We start from the raw sequence: 16,075 nt of genomic DNA on the forward strand, positions 1-16,075 counted from the left end.
ATAAATCAGCCTAGGTATAGGGATGGTGCCAAGGAAAAAGCTGTGAAAGCTGCCATGTTGGTGCACTTTTGTACTCCCCTTGGGATGCCTTGAACAGCTGCAGTGTGCCTGGAGCTAAGGGCTTCCTAGTTTTAAAAATCCTAGCCCTAGGCCTAAGCCTAACAGTAACCCTGGGAAGGTAAATCAGCCTGGTGTTAGGCTTCTTGCCAAGGAAAAAGCCGTGAAAGCAGCCATGTTGTGGCACTTTTGCACTCCCTTTTGGATGCCTTTCACAGCTCCAGTGTGCCTGGAACTCAGGGCTTCCTGATTTTAAAAATCCTAGCCCTAGGCCGAACCCCAGCCCTAAGACGAGAAAGGCAAATCAGCCAGGAATTAGGCATGTCCCCAAGGAAAAAGCTGTGGAGGCAGGCATGTTGTGGTACTTTTGCGCTCTTCTTGGGTAGTCCTTCGCAGCTGCTGTGTTCTTGGAACTCAGGGCTTTCTGGTTAATAGGACCCTTACCCTAGGCGTAACTCAAACCTTAACCCTAGGAAGGAAAATCAGCCTATGGTTCGGGATGGTCTCATGGAAATATCAGTGGTGGCAGCCAAGTTGCGTCACTTTTGCGCTCCCCTTGGGATGCCTTTCGCAGCTGCAGTGTGCCTGGAGCCCAGGGTTTCCTGGTTTTAAAAGTCCTAGGCCTAAGCCTAACAGTAACCCTAGGAAGGTAAATCAGCCGGGTATTAGGGTTCTTCCTAAGGGAAAAGCCGTAAAAGCAGCCATGTTGTGGCACTTCTGCACTCCCTTTGGAATGCCTTTGGCAGATGAAGTAAGCCTGGAACTCAGGGCTTTCTGGTTAAAGAAATCCAAGCCCTAGGCTGAAGCCTAACCCTAACCCTAGGCAGATAAATCAGCCTAGGTATAGGGATGGTGCCAAGGAAAAAGCTGTGAAAGCTGCCATGTTGTTGCACTTTTGTACTCCCCTTGGGATGCCTTGAACAGCTGCAGTGTGCCTGGAGCTAAGGGCTTCCTAGTTTTAAAAATCCTAGCCCTAGGCCTAAGCCTAACAGTAACCCTGGGAAGGCAAATCAGCCTGGTGTTAGGCTTCTTGCCAAGGAAAAAGCCGTGAAAGCAGCCATGTTGTGGCACTTTTGCACTCCCTTTTGGATGCCTTTCACAGCTCCAGTGTGCCTGGAACTCAGGGCTTCCTGATTTTAAAAATCCTAGCCCTAGGCCGAACCCCAACCCTAAGACGAGAAAGGCAAATCAGCCAGGAATTAGGCATGTCCCCAAGGAAAAAGCTGTGGAGGCAGGCATGTTGTGCTACTTTTGCGCTCTTCTTGGCTAGTCCTTCGCAGCTGCTGTGTTCTTGGAACTCAGGGCTTTCTGGTAAATAGAGCCCTTACCCTAGGCGTAACTGAAACCTTAAGCCTAGGAAGGAAAATCAGGCTATGGTTCGGGATGGTCTCATGGAAATATCAGTGGTGGCAGCCAAGTTGCGTCACTTTTGCGCTCCCCTTGGGATGCCTTTTGCAGCTGCAGTGTGCCTGGAGCCCAGGGCTTCCTGGTTTTAAAAGTCCTAGGCCTAAGCCTAACAGTAACCCTAGGAAGGTAAATCAGCCGGGTATTAGGGTTCTTCCTAAGGGAAAAGCCGTGAAAGCAGCCATGTTGTGGCACTTCTGCACTCCCTTTGGGATGCCTTTGGCAGATGAAGTAAGCCTGGAACTCAGGGCTTCCTGGTTAAAGAAATCCAAGCCCTAGGCTGAACCCTAACCCTAACCCTAGGCAGATAAATCAGCCTAGGTATAGGGATGGTGCCAAGGAAAAAGCTGTGAAAGCTGCCATGTTGTTGCACTTTTGTACTCCCCTTGGGATGCCTTGAACAGCTGCAGTGTGCCTGGAGCTAAGGGCTTCCTAGTTTTAAAAATCCTAGCCCTAGGCCTAAGCCTAACAGTAACCCTGGGAAGGCAAATCAGCCTGGTGTTAGGCTTCTTGCCAAGGAAAAAGCCGTGAAAGCAGCCATGTTGTGGCACTTTTGCACTCCCTTTTGGATGACTTTCACAGCTCCAGTGTGCCTGGAACTCAGGGCTTCCTGATTTTAAAAATCCTAGCCCTAGGCCGAACCCCAACACTAAGACGAGAAAGGCAAATCAGCCAGGAATTAGGCATGTCCCCAAGGAAAAAGCTGTGGAGGCAGGCATGTTGTGGTACTTTTGCGCTCTTCTTGGCTAGTCCTTCGCAGCTGCTGTGTTCTTGGAACTCAGGGCTTTCTGGTTAATAGAACCCTTACCCTAGGCGTAACTGAAACCTTAACCCTAGGAAGGAAAATCAGCCTATGGTTCGGGATGGTCTCATGGAAATATCAGTGGTGGCAGCCAAGTTGCGTCACTTTTGCGCTCCCCTTGGGATGCCTTTCGCAGCTGCAGTGTGCCTGGAGCCCAGGGTTTCCTGGTTTTAAAAGTCCTAGGCCTAAGCCTAACAGTAACCCTAGGAAGGTAAATCAGCCGGGTATTAGGGTTCTTCCTAAGGGAAAAGCCGTAAAAGCAGCCATGTTGTGGCACTTCTGCACTCCCTTTGGAATGCCTTTGGCAGATGAAGTAAGCCTGGAACTCAGGGCTTTCTGGTTAAAGAAATCCAAGCCCTAGGCTGAACCCTAACCCTAACCCTAGGCAGATAAATCAGCCTAGGTATATGGATGGTGCCAAGGAAAAAGCTGTGAAAGCTGCCATGTTGTTGCACTTTTGTACTCCCCTTGGGATGCCTTGAACAGCTGCAGTGTGCCTGGAGCTAAGGGCTTCCTAGTTTTAAAAATCCTAGCCCTAGGCCTAAGCCTAACAGTAACCCTGGGAAGGCAAATCAGCCTGGTGTTAGGCTTCTTGCCAAGGAAAAAGCCGTGAAAGCAGCCATGTTGTGGCACTTTTGCACTCCCTTTTGGATGCCTTTCACAGCTCCAGTGTGCCTGGAACTCAGGGCTTCCTGATTTTAAAAATCCTAGCCCTAGGCCGAACCCCAACCCTAAGACGAGAAAGGCAAATCAGCCAGGAATTAGGCATGTCCCCAAGGAAAAAGCTGTGGAGGCAGGCATGTTGTGCTACTTTTGCGCTCTTCTTGGCTAGTCCTTCGCAGCTGCTGTGTTCTTGGAACTCAGGGCTTTCTGGTAAATAGAGCCCTTACCCTAGGCGTAACTGAAACCTTAAGCCTAGGAAGGAAAATCAGGCTATGGTTCGGGATGGTCTCATGGAAATATCAGTGGTGGCAGCCAAGTTGCGTCACTTTTGCGCTCCCCTTGGGATGCCTTTTGCAGCTGCAGTGTGCCTGGAGCCCAGGGCTTCCTGGTTTTAAAAGTCCTAGGCCTAAGCCTAACAGTAACCCTAGGAAGGTAAATCAGCCGGGTATTAGGGTTCTTCCTAAGGGAAAAGCCGTGAAAGCAGCCATGTTGTGGCACTTCTGCACTCCCTTTGGGATGCCTTTGGCAGATGAAGTAAGCCTGGAACTCAGGGCTTCCTGGTTAAAGAAATCCAAGCCCTAGGCTGAACCCTAACCCTAACCCTAGGCAGATAAATCAGCCTAGGTATAGGGATGGTGCCAAGGAAAAAGCTGTGAAAGCTGCCATGTTGTTGCACTTTTGTACTCCCCTTGGGATGCCTTGAACAGCTGCAGTGTGCCTGGAGCTAAGGGCTTCCTAGTTTTAAAAATCCTAGCCCTAGGCCTAAGCCTAACAGTAACCCTGGGAAGGTAAATCAGCCTGCTGTTAGGCTTCTTGCCAAGGAAAAAGCCGTGAAAGCAGCCATGTTGTGGCACTTTTGCACTCCCTTTTGGATGCCTTTCACAGCTGCAGTGTGCCTGGATCTCAGGGCTTCCTGATTTTAAAAATCCTAGCCCTAGGCCGAACCCCAACCCTAAGACGAGAAAGGCAAATCAGCCAGGAATTAGGCATGTCCCCAAGGAAAAAGCTTTGGAGGCAGGCATGTTGTGCTACTTTTGCGCTCTTCTTGGCTAGTCCTTCACAGCTGCTGTGTTCTTGGAACTCAGGGCTTTCTGGTAAATAGAGCCCTTACCCTAGGCGTAACTCAAACCTTAAGCCTAGGAAGGAAAATCAGCCTATGGTTCGGGATGGTCTCATGGAAATATCAGTGGTGGCAGCCAAGTTGCGTCACTTTTGCGCTCCCCTTGGGATGCCTTTCGCAGCTGCAGTGTGCCTGGAGCCCAGGGCTTCCTGGTTTTAAAAGTCCTAGGCCTAAGCCTAACAGTAACCCTAGGAAGGTAAATCAGCCGGGTATTAGGGTTCTTCCTAAGGGAAAAGCCGTGAAAGCAGCCATGTTGTGGCACTTCTGCACTCCCTTTGGGATGCCTTTGGCAGATGAAGTAAGCCTGGAACTCAGGGCTTCCTGGTTAAAGAAATCCAAGCCCTAGGCTGAACCCTAACCCTAACCCTAGGCAGATAAATCAGCCTAGGTATAGGGATGGTGCCAAGGAAAAAGCTGTGAAAGCTGCCATGTTGTTGAACTTTTGTACTCCCCTTGGGATGCCTTGAACAGCTGCAGTGTGCCGGGAGCCCAGGGCTTCCTGGTTTTAAAAATCCTAGCCCTAGGCCTAAGCCTAACAGTAACCCTGGGAAGGTAAATCAGCCGGGTATTAGCGTTCTTGCCAAGGAAAAAGCCGTGAAAGCAGCCATGTTGTGGCACTTCTGCACTCCCTTTGGGATGCCTTTGGCAGATGAAGTAAGCCTGGAACTCAGGGCTTCCTGGTTAAAGAAATCCAAGCCCTAGGCTGAACCCTAACCCTAACCCTAGGCAGATAAATCAGCCTAGGTATAGGGATGGTGCCAAGGAAAAAGCTGTGAAAGCTGCCATGTTGTTGCACTTTTGTACTCCCCTTGGGATGCCTTGAACAGCTGCAGTGTGCCTGGAGCCCAGGGCTTCCTAGTTTTAAAAATCCTAGCCCTAGGCCTAAGCCTAACAGTAACCCTGGGAAGGTAAATCCGCCTGGTGTTAGGCTTCTTGCCAAGGAAAAAGCCGTGAAAGCAGCCATGTTGTGGCACTTCTGCACTGCCTTTGGGATGCCTTTGGCAGATGAAGTAAGCCTGGAACTCAGGGCTTCCTGGTTAAAGAAATCCAAGCCCTAGGCTGAACCCTAACCCTAACCCTAGGCAGATAAATCAGCCTAGGTATAGGGATGGTGCCAAGGAAAAAGCTGTGAAAGCTGCCATGTTGTTGCACTTTTGTACTCTCCTTGGGATGCCTTGAACAGCTGCAGTGTGCCTGGAGCCCAGGGCTTCCTAGTTTTAAAAATCCTAGCCCTAGGCCTAAGCCTAACAGTAACCCTGGGAAGGTAAATCAGCCTGGTGTTAGGCTTCTTGCCAAGGAAAAAGCCGTGAAAGCAGCCATGTTGTGGCACTTTTGCACTCCCTTTTGGATGCCATTCACAGCTCCAGTGTGCCTGGAACTCAGGGCTTCCTGATTTATAAAATCCTAGCCCTAGGCCGAACCCCAACCCTAAGACGAGAAAGGCAAATCAGCCAGGAATTAGGCATGTCCCCAAGGAAAAAGCTGTGGAGGCAGGCATGTTGTGGTACTTTTGCGCTCTTCTTGGCTAGTTCTTCGCAGCTGCTGTGTTCTTGGAACTCAGGGCTTTCTGGTTAATAGAACCCTTACCCTAGGCGTAACTCAAACCTTAACCCTAGGAAGGAAAATCAGGCTATGGTTCGGGATGGTCTCATGGAAATATCAGTGGTGGCAGCCAAGTTGCATCACTTTTGCGCTCCCCTTGGGATGCCTTTCGCAGCTGCAGTGTGCCTGGAGCCCAGGGCTTCCTGGTTTTAAAAGTCCTAGGCCTAAGTCTAACAGTAACCCTGGGAAGGTAAATCAGCCGGGTATTAGGGTTCCTCCTAAGGGAAAAGCCGTGAAAGCAGCCATGTTGTGGCACTTCTGCACTCCCTTTGGGATGCCTTTGGCAGATGAAGTAAGCCTGGAACTCAGGGCTTCCTGGTTAAAGAAATCACAGCCCTAGGCTGAACCCTAACCCTAACCCTAGGCAGATAAATCAGCCTAGGTATAGGGATGGTGCCAAGGAAAAAGCTGTGAAAGCTGCCATGTTGTTGCACTTTTGTACTCCCCTTGGGATGCCTTGAACAGCTGCAGTGTGCCTGGAGCTAAGGGCTTCCTAGTTTTAAAAATCCTAGCCCTAGGCCTAAGCCTAACAGTAACCCTGGGAAGGTAAATCAGCCGGGTATTAGGGTTCTTCCTAAGGGAAAAGCCGTGAAAGCAGCCATGTTGTGGCACTTCTGCACTCCCTTTGGGATGCCTTTGGCAGATGAAGTAAGCCTGGAACTCAGGGCTTCCTGGTTAAAGAAATCCAAGCCCTAGGCTGAACCCTAACCCTAACCCTAGGCAGATAAATCAGCCTAGGTATAGGGATGGTGCCAAGGAAAAAGCTGTGAAAGCTGCCATATTGTTGCACTTTTGTACTCCCCTTGGGATGCCTTGAACAGCTGCAGTGTGCCTGGAGCTAAGGGCTTCCTAGTTTTAAAAATCCTAGCCCTAGGCCTAAGCCTAACAGTAACCCTGGGAAGGTAAATCAGCCTGGTGTTAGGCTTCTTGCCAAGGAAAAAGCCGTGAAAGCAGCCATGTTGTGGCACTTTTGCACTCCCTTTTGGATGCCTTTCACAGCTCCAGTGTGCCTGGAACTCAGCGCTTCCTGATTTTAAAAATCCTAGCCCTAGGCCGAACCCCATCCCTAAGACGAGAAAGGCAAATCAGCCAGGAATTAGGCATGTCCCCAAGGAAAAAGCTGTGGAGGCAGGCATGTTGTGCTACTTTTGCGCTCTTCTTGGCTAGTCCTTCGCAGCTGCTGTGTTCTTGGAACTCAGGGCTTTCTGGTTAATAGAACCCTTACCCTAGGCGTAACTCAAACCTTAACCCTAGGAAGGAAAATCAGCCTATGGTTCGGGATGGTCTCATGGAAATATCAGTGGTGGCAGCCAAGTTGCGTCACTTTTGCGCTCCCCTTGGGATGCCTTTCGCAGCTGCAGTGTGCCTGGAGCCCAGGGCTTCCTGGTTTTAAAAGTCCTAGGCCTAAGCCTAACAGTAACCCTAGGAAGGTAAATCAGCCGGGTATTAGGGTTCTTCCTAAGGGAAAAGCCGTGAAAGCAGCCATGTTGTGGCACTTCTGCACTCCCTTTGGGATGCCTTTGGCAGATGAAGTAAGCCTGGAACTCAGGGCTTCCTGGTTAAAGAAACCAAGCCCTAGGCTAAACCCTAACCCTAACCCTAGGCAGATAAATCAGCCTAGGTATAGGGATGGTGCCAAGGAAAAAGCTGTGAAAGCTGCCATGTTGTTGCACTTTTGTACTCCCCTTGGGATGCCTTGAACAGCTGCAGTGTGCCTGGAGCTAAGGGCTTCCTAGTTTTAAAAATCCTAGCCCTAGGCCTAAGCCTAACAGTAACCCTGGGAAGGGAAATCAGCCTGGTGTTAGGCTTCTTGCCAAGGAAAAAGCCGTGAAAGCAGCCATGTTGTGGCACTTTTGCACTCCCTTTTGGATGCCTTTCACAGCTCCAGTGTGCCTGGAACTCAGGGCTTCCTGATTTTAAAAATCCTAGCCCTAGGCCGAACCCCAGCCCTAAGACGAGAAAGGCAAATCAGCCAGGAATTAGGCATGTCCCCAAGGAAAAAGCTGTGGAGGCAGGCATGTTGTGGTACTTTTGCGCTCTTCTTGGCTAGTTCTTCGCAGCTGCTGTGTTCTTGGAACTCAGGGCTTTCTGGTTAATAGAACCCTTACCCTAGGCGTAACTCAAACCTTAACCCTAGGAAGGAAAATCAGCCTATGGTTCGGGATGGTCTCATGGAAATATCAGTGGTGGCAGCCAAGTTGCGTCACCTTTGCGCTCCCCTTGGGATGCCTTTCGCAGCTGCAGTGTGCCTGGAGCCCAGGGCTTCCTGGTTTTAAAAGTCCTAGGCCTAAGCCTAACAGTAACCCTAGGAAGGTAAATCAGCCGGGTATTAGGGTTCTTCCTAAGGGAAAAGCCGTGAAAGCAGCCATGTTGTGGCACTTCTGCACTCCCTTTGGGATGCCTTTGGCAGATGAAGTAAGCCTGGAACTCAGGGCTTCCTGGTTAAAGAAATCCAAGCCCTAGGCTGAACCCTAACCCTAACCCTAGGCAGATAAATCAGCCTAGGTATAGGGATGGTGCCAAGGAAAAAGCTGTGAAAGCTGCCATGTTGTTGCACTTTTGTACTCCCCTTGGGATGCCTTGAACAGCTGCAGTGTGCCTGGAGCTAAGGGCTTCCTAGTTTTAAAAATCCTAGCCCTAGGCCTAAGCCTAACAGTAACCCTGGGAAGGTAAATCAGCCGGGTATTAGGGTTCTTCCTAAGGGAAAAGCCGTGAAAGCAGCCATGTTGTGGCACTTCTGCACTCCCTTTGGGATGCCTTTGGCAGATGAAGTAAGCCTGGAACTCAGGGCTTCCTGGTTAAAGAAATCCAAGCCCTAGGCTGAACCCTAACCCTAACCCTAGGCAGATAAATCAGCCTAGGTATAGGGATGGTGCCAAGGAAAAAGCTGTGAAAGCTGCCATGTTGTTGCACTTTTGTACTCCCCTTGGGATGCCTTGAACAGCTGCAGTGTGCCTGGAGCCCAGGGCTTCCTAGTTTTAAAAATCCTAGCCCTAGGCCTAAGCCTAACAGTAACCCTGGGAAGATAAATCCGCCTGGTGTTAGGCTTCTTGCCAAGGAAAAAGCCGTGAAAGCAGCCATATTGTGGCACTTCTGCACTGCCTTTGGGATGCCTTTGGCAGATGAAGTAAGCCTGGAACTCAGGGCTTCCTGGTTAAAGAAATCCAAGCCCTAGGCTGAACCCTAACCCTAACCGTAGGCAGATAAATCAGCCTAGGTATAGGGATGGTGCCAAGGAAAAAGCTGTGAAAGCTGCCATGTTGTTGCACTTTTGTACTCCCCTTGGGATGCCTTGAACAGCTGCAGTGTGCCTGGAGCCCAGGGCTTCCTAGTTTTAAAAATCCTAGCCCTAGGCCTAAGCCTAACAGTAACCCTGGGAAGGTAAATCAGCCTGCTGTTAGGCTTCTTGCCAAGGAAAAAGCCGTGAAAGCAGCCATGTTGTGGCACTTTTGCACTCCCTTTTGGATGCCTTTCACAGCTCCAGTGTGCCTGGAACTCAGGGCTTCCTGATTTTAAAAATCCTAGCCCTAGGCCGAACCCCAACCCTAAGACGAGAAAGGCAAATCAGCCAGGAATTAGGCATGTCCCCAAGGAAAAAGCTGTGGAGGCAGGCATGTTGTGCTACTTTTGCGCTCTTCTTGGCTAGTCCTTCGCAGCTGCTGTGTTCTTGGAACTCAGGGCTTTCTGGTTAATAGAGCCCTTACCCTAGGCGTAACTCAAACCTTAAGCCTAGGAAGGAAAATCAGGCTATGGTTCGGGATGCTCTCATGGAAATATCAGTGGTGGCAGCCAAGTTGCGTCACTTTTGCGCTCCCCTTGGGATGCCTTTCGCAGCTGCAGTGTGCCTGGAGCCCAGGGCTTCCTGGTTTTAAAAGTCCTAGGCCTAAGCCTAACAGTAACCCTAGGAAGGTAAATCAGCCGGGTATTAGGGTTCTTCCTAAGGGAAAAGCCGTGAAAGCAGCCATGTTGTGGCACTTCTGCACTCCCTTTGGGATGCCTTTGGCAGATGAAGTAAGCCTGGAACTCAGGGCTTCCTGGTTAAAGAAATCCAAGCCCTAGGCTGAACCCTAACCCTAACCCTAGGCAGATAAATCAGCCTAGGTATAGGGATGGTGCCAAGGAAAAAGCTGTGAAAGCTGCCATGTTGTTGCACTTTTGTACTCCCCTTGGGATGCCTTGAACAGCTGCAGTGTGCCTGGAGCTAAGGGCTTCCTAGTTTTAAAAATCCTAGCCCTAGGCCTAAGCCTAACAGTAACCCTGGGAAGGTAAATCAGCCGGGTATTAGGGTTCTTCCTAAGGGAAAAGCCGTGAAAGCAGCCATGTTGTGGCACTTCTGCACTCCCTTTGGGATGCCTTTGGCAGATGAAGTAAGCCTGGAACTCAGGGCTTCCTGGTTAAAGAAATCCAAGCCCTAGGCTGAACCCTAACCCTAACCCTAGGCAGATAAATCAGCCTAGGTATAGGGATGGTGCCAAGGAAAAAGCTGTGAAAGCTGCCATGTTGTTGCACTTTTGTACTCCCCTTGGGATGCCTTGAACAGCTGCAGTGTGCCTGGAGCCCAGGGCTTCCTAGTTTTAAAAATCCTAGCCCTAGGCCTAAGCCTAACAGTAACCCTGGGAAGATAAATCCGCCTGGTGTTAGGCTTCTTGCCAAGGAAAAAGCCGTGAAAGCAGCCATATTGTGGCACTTCTGCACTGCCTTTGGGATGCCTTTGGCAGATGAAGTAAGCCTGGAACTCAGGGCTTCCTGGTTAAAGAAATCCAAGCCCTAGGCTGAACCCTAACCCTAACCGTAGGCAGATAAATCAGCCTAGGTATAGGGATGGTGCCAAGGAAAAAGCTGTGAAAGCTGCCATGTTGTTGCACTTTTGTACTCCCCTTGGGATGCCTTGAACAGCTGCAGTGTGCCTGGAGCCCAGGGCTTCCTAGTTTTAAAAATCCTAGCCCTAGGCCTAAGCCTAACAGTAACCCTGGGAAGGTAAATCAGCCTGCTGTTAGGCTTCTTGCCAAGGAAAAAGCCGTGAAAGCAGCCATGTTGTGGCACTTTTGCACTCCCTTTTGGATGCCTTTCACAGCTCCAGTGTGCCTGGAACTCAGGGCTTCCTGATTTTAAAAATCCTAGCCCTAGGCCGAACCCCAACCCTAAGACGAGAAAGGCAAATCAGCCAGGAATTAGGCATGTCCCCAAGGAAAAAGCTGTGGAGGCAGGCATGTTGTGCTACTTTTGCGCTCTTCTTGGCTAGTCCTTCGCAGCTGCTGTGTTCTTGGAACTCAGGGCTTTCTGGTTAATAGAGCCCTTACCCTAGGCGTAACTCAAACCTTAAGCCTAGGAAGGAAAATCAGGCTATGGTTCGGGATGCTCTCATGGAAATATCAGTGGTGGCAGCCAAGTTGCGTCACTTTTGCGCTCCCCTTGGGATGCCTTGAACAGCTGCAGTGTGCCTGGAGCCCAGGGCTTCCTGGTTTTAAAAGTCCTAGGCCTAAGCCTAACAGTAACCCTAGGAAGGTAAATCAGCCGGGTATTAGGGTTCTTCCTAAGGGAAAAGCCGTGAAAGCAGCCATGTTGTGGCACTTCTGCACTCCCTTTGGGATGCCTTTGGCCGATGAAGTAAGCCTGGAACTCATGGCTTCCTGCTTAAAGAAATCCAAGCCCTAGGCTGAACCCTAACCCTAACCCTAGGCAGATAAATCAGCCTAGGTATAGGGATGGTGCCAAGGAAAAAGCTGTGAAAGCTGCCATGTTGTTGCACTTTTGTACTCCCCTTGGGATGCCTTGAACAGCTGCAGTGTGCCTGGAGCTAAGGGCTTCCTAGTTTTAAAAATCCTAGCCCTAGGCCTAAGCCTAACAGTAACCCTGGGAAGGTAAATCAGCCTGGTGTTAGGCTTCTTGCCAAGGAAAAAGCCGTGAAAGCAGCCATGTTGTGGCACTTTTGCACTCCCTTTTGGATGCCTTTCACAGCTGCAGTGTGCCTGGAACTCAGCGCTTCCTGATTTTAAAAATCCTAGCCCTAGGCCGAACCCCAACCCTAAGACGAGAAAGGCAAATCAGCCAGGAATTAGGCATGTCCCCAAGGAAAAAGCTGTGGAGGCAGGCATGTTGTGGTACTTTTGCGCTCTTCTTGGCTAGTCCTTCGCAGCTGCTGTGTTCTTGGAACTCAGGGCTTTCTGGTTAATAGAACCCTTACCCTAGGCGTAACTCAAACCTTAAGCCTAGGAAGGAAAATCAGCCTATGGTTCGGGATGGTCTCATGGAAATATCAGTGGTGGCAGCCAAGTTGCGTCACTTTTGCGCTCCCCTTGGGATGCCTTTCGCAGCTGCAGTGTGCCTGGAGCCCAGGGCTTCCTGGTTTTAAAAGTCCTAGGCCTAAGCCTAACAGTAACCCTAGGAAGGTAAATCAGCCGGGTATTAGGGTTCTTCCTAAGGGAAAAGCCGTGAAAGCAGCCATGTTGTGGCACTTCTGCACTCCCTTTGGGATGCCTTTGGCAGATGAAGTAAGCCTGGAACTCAGGGCTTCCTGGTTAAAGAAATCCAAGCCCTAGGCTGAACCCTAACCCTAACCCTAGGCAGATAAATCAGCCTAGGTATAGGGATGGTGCCAAGGAAAAAGCTGTGAAAGCTGCCATGTTGTTGCACTTTTGTACTCCCCTTGGGATGCCTTGAACAGCTGCAGTGTGCCTGGAGCCCAGGGCTTCCTAGTTTTAAAAATCCTAGCCCTAGGCCTAAGCCTAACAGTAACCCTGGGAAGGTAAATCAGCCTGGTGTTAGGCTTCTTGCCAAGGAAAAAGCCGTGAAAGCAGCCATGTTGTGGCACTTTTGCACTCCCTTTTGGATGCCTTTCACAGCTCCAGTGTGCCTGGAACTCAGGGCTTCCTGATTTTAAAAATCCTAGCCCTAGGCCGAACCCCAACCCTAAGACGAGAAAGGCAAATCAGCCAGGAATTAGGCATGTCCCCAAGGAAAAAGCTGTGGAGGCAGGCATGTTGTGGTACTTTTGCGCTCTTCATGGCTAGTCCTTCGCAGCTGCTGTGTTCTTGGAACTCAGGGCTTTCTGGTTAATAGAAGCCTTACCCTAGGCGTAACTCAAACCTTAACCCTAGGAAGGAAAATCAGCCTATGGTTCGGGATGGTCTCATGGAAATATCAGTGGTGGCAGCCAAGTTGCGTCACTTTTGCGCTCCCCCTGGGATGCCTTTCGCAGCTGCAGTGTGCCTGGAGCCCAGGGCTTCCTGGTTTTAAAAGTCCTAGGCCTAAGCCTAACAGTAACCCTAGGAAAGTAAATCAGCCGGGTATTAGGGTTCTTCCTAAGGGAAAAGCCGTGAAAGCAGCCATGTTGTGGCACTTCTGCACTCCCTTTGGGATGCCTTTGGCAGATGAAGTAAGCCTGGAACTCAGGGCTTCCTGGTTAAAGAAATCCAAGCCCTAGGCTGAACCCTAACCCTAACCCTAGGCAGATAAATCAGCCTAGGTATAGGGATGGTGCCAAGGAAAAAGCTGTGAAAGCTGCCATGTTGTTGCACTTTTGTACTCCCCTTGGGATGCCTTGAACAGCTGCAGTGTGCCTGGAGCCGAGGGCTTCCTAGTTTTAAAAATCCTAGCCCTAGGCCTAAGCCTAACAGTAACCCTGGGAAGGTAAATCCGCCTGGTGTTAGGCTTCTTGCCAAGGAAAAAGCCGTGAAAGCAGCCATGTTGTGGCACTTCTGCACTGCCTTTGGGATGCCTTTGGCAGATGAAGTAAGCCTGGAACTCAGGGCTTCCTGGTTAAAGAAATCCAAGCCCTAGGCTGAACCCTAACCCTAACCCTAGGCAGATAAATCAGCCTAGGTATAGGGATGGTGCCAAGGAAAAAGCTGTGAAAGCTGCCATGTTGTTGCACTTTTGTACTCTCCTTGGGATGCCTTGAACAGCTGCAGTGTGCCTGGAGCCCAGGGCTTCCTAGTTTTAAAAATCCTAGCCCTAGGCCTAAGCCTAACAGTAACCCTGGGAAGGTAAATCAGCCTGGTGTTAGGCTTCTTGCCAAGGAAAAAGCCGTGAAAGCAGCCATGTTGTGGCACTTCTGCACTCCCTTTTGGATGCCATTCACAGCTCCAGTGTGCCTGGAACTCAGGGCTTCCTGATTTATAAAATCCTAGCCCTAGGCCGAACCCCAACCCTAAGACGAGAAAGGCAAATCAGCCAGGAATTAGGCATGTCCCCAAGGAAAAAGCTGTGGAGGCAGGCATGTTGTGGTACTTTTGCGCTCTTCTTGGCTAGTTCTTCGCAGCTGCTGTGTTCTTGGAACTCAGGGCTTTCTGGTTAATAGAACCCTTACCCTAGGCGTAACTCAAACCTTAACCCTAGGAAGGAAAATCAGCCTATGGTTCGGGATGGTCTCATGGAAATATCAGTGGTGGCAGCCAAGTTGCATCACTTTTGCGCTCCCCTTGGGATGCCTTTCGCAGCTGCAGTGTGCCTGGAGCCCAGGGCTTCCTGGTTTTAAAAGTCCTAGGCCTAAGTCTAACAGTAACCCTGGGAAGGTAAATCAGCCGGGTATTAGGGTTCCTCCTAAGGGAAAAGCCGTGAAAGCAGCCATGTTGTGGCACTTCTGCACTCCCTTTGGGATGCCTTTGGCAGATGAAGTAAGCCTGGAACTCAGGGCTTCCTGGTTAAAGAAATCCAAGCCCTAGGCTGAACCCTAACCCTAACCCTAGGCAGATAAATCAGCCTAGGTATAGGGATGGTGCCAAGGAAAAAGCTGTGAAAGCTGCCATGTTGTTACACTTTTGTACTCCCCTTGGGATGCCTTGAACAGCTGCAGTGTGCCTGGAGCTAAGGGCTTCCTAGTTTTAAAAATCCTAGCCCTAGGCCTAAGCCTAACAGTAACCCTGGGAAGGTAAATCAGCCGGGTATTAGGGTTCTTCCTAAGGGAAAAGCCGTGAAAGCAGCCATGTTGTGGCACTTCTGCACTCCCTTTGGGATGCCTTTGGCAGATGAAGTAAGCCTGGAACTCAGGGCTTCCTGGTTAAAGAAATCCAAGCCCTAGGCTGAACCCTAACCCTAACCCTAGGCAGATAAATCAGCCTAGGTATAGGGATGGTGCCAAGGAAAAAGCTGTGAAAGCTGCCATATTGTTGCACTTTTGTACTCCCCTTGGGATGCCTTGAACAGCTGCAGTGTGCCTGGAGCTAAGGGCTTCCTAGTTTTAAAAATCCTAGCCCTAGGCCTAAGCCTAACAGTAACCCTGGGAAGGTAAATCAGCCTGGTGTTAGGCTTCTTGCCAAGGAAAAAGCCGTGAAAGCAGCCATGTTGTGGCACTTTTGCACTCCCTTTTGGATGCCTTTCACAGCTCCAGTGTGCCTGGAACTCAGGGCTTCCTGATTTTAAAAATCCTAGCCCTAGGCCGAACCCCAACCCTAAGACGAGAAAGGCAAATCAGCCAGGAATTAGGCATGTCCCCAAGGAAAAAGCTGTGGAGGCAGGCATGTTGTGGTACTTTTGCGCTCTTCTTGGCTAGTCCTTCGCAGCTGCTGTGTTCTTGGAACTCAGGGCTTTCTGGTTAATAGAACCCTTACCCTAGGCGTAACTCAAACCTTAACCCTAGGAAGGAAAATCAGCCTATGGTTCGGGATGGTCTCATGGAAATATCAGTGGTGGCAGCCAAGTTGCGTCACTTTTGCGCTCCCCTTGGGATGCCTTTCGCAGCTGCAGTGTGCCTGGAGCCCAGGGCTTCCTGGTTTTAAAAGTCCTAGGCCTAAGCCTAACAGTAACCCTAGGAAGGTAAATCAGCCGGGTATTAGGGTTCTTCCTAAGGGAAAAGCCGTGAAAGCAGCCATGTTGTGGCACTTCTGCACTCCCTTTGGGATGCCTTTGGCAGATGAATTAAGCCTGGAACTCAGGGCTTCCTGGTTAAAGAAACCAAGCCCTAGGCTAAACCCTAACCCTAACCCTAGGCAGATAAATCAGCCTAGGTATAGGGATGGTGCCAAGGAAAAAGCTGTGAAAGCTGCCATGTTGTTGCACTTTTGTACTCCCCTTGGGATGCCTTGAACAGCTGCAGTGTGCCTGGAGCTAAGGGCTTCCTAGTTTTAAAAATCCTAGCCCTAGGCCTAAGCCTAACAGTAACCCTGGGAAGGGAAATCAGCCTGGTGTTAGGCTTCTTGCCAAGGAAAAAGCCGTGAAAGCAGCCATGTTGTGGTACTTTTGCACTCCCTTTTGGATGCCTTTCACAGCTCCAGTGTGCCTGGAACTCAGGGCTTCCTAATTTTAAAAATCCTAGCCCTAGGCCTAAGCCTAACAGTAACCCTGGGAAGGGAAATCAGCCTGGTGTTAGGCTTCTTGCCAAGGAAAAAGCCGTGAAAGCAGCCATGTTGTGGTACTTTTGCACTCCCTTTTGGATGCCTTTCACAGCTCCAGTGTGCCTGGAACTCAGGGCTTCCTGATTTTAAAAATCC

Source organism: Ammospiza caudacuta, chromosome 27 (assembly GCF_027887145.1).
Source record: "Ammospiza caudacuta isolate bAmmCau1 chromosome 27, bAmmCau1.pri, whole genome shotgun sequence".
NCBI classification, from domain to species: Eukaryota; Metazoa; Chordata; class Aves; order Passeriformes; family Passerellidae; genus Ammospiza; species Ammospiza caudacuta.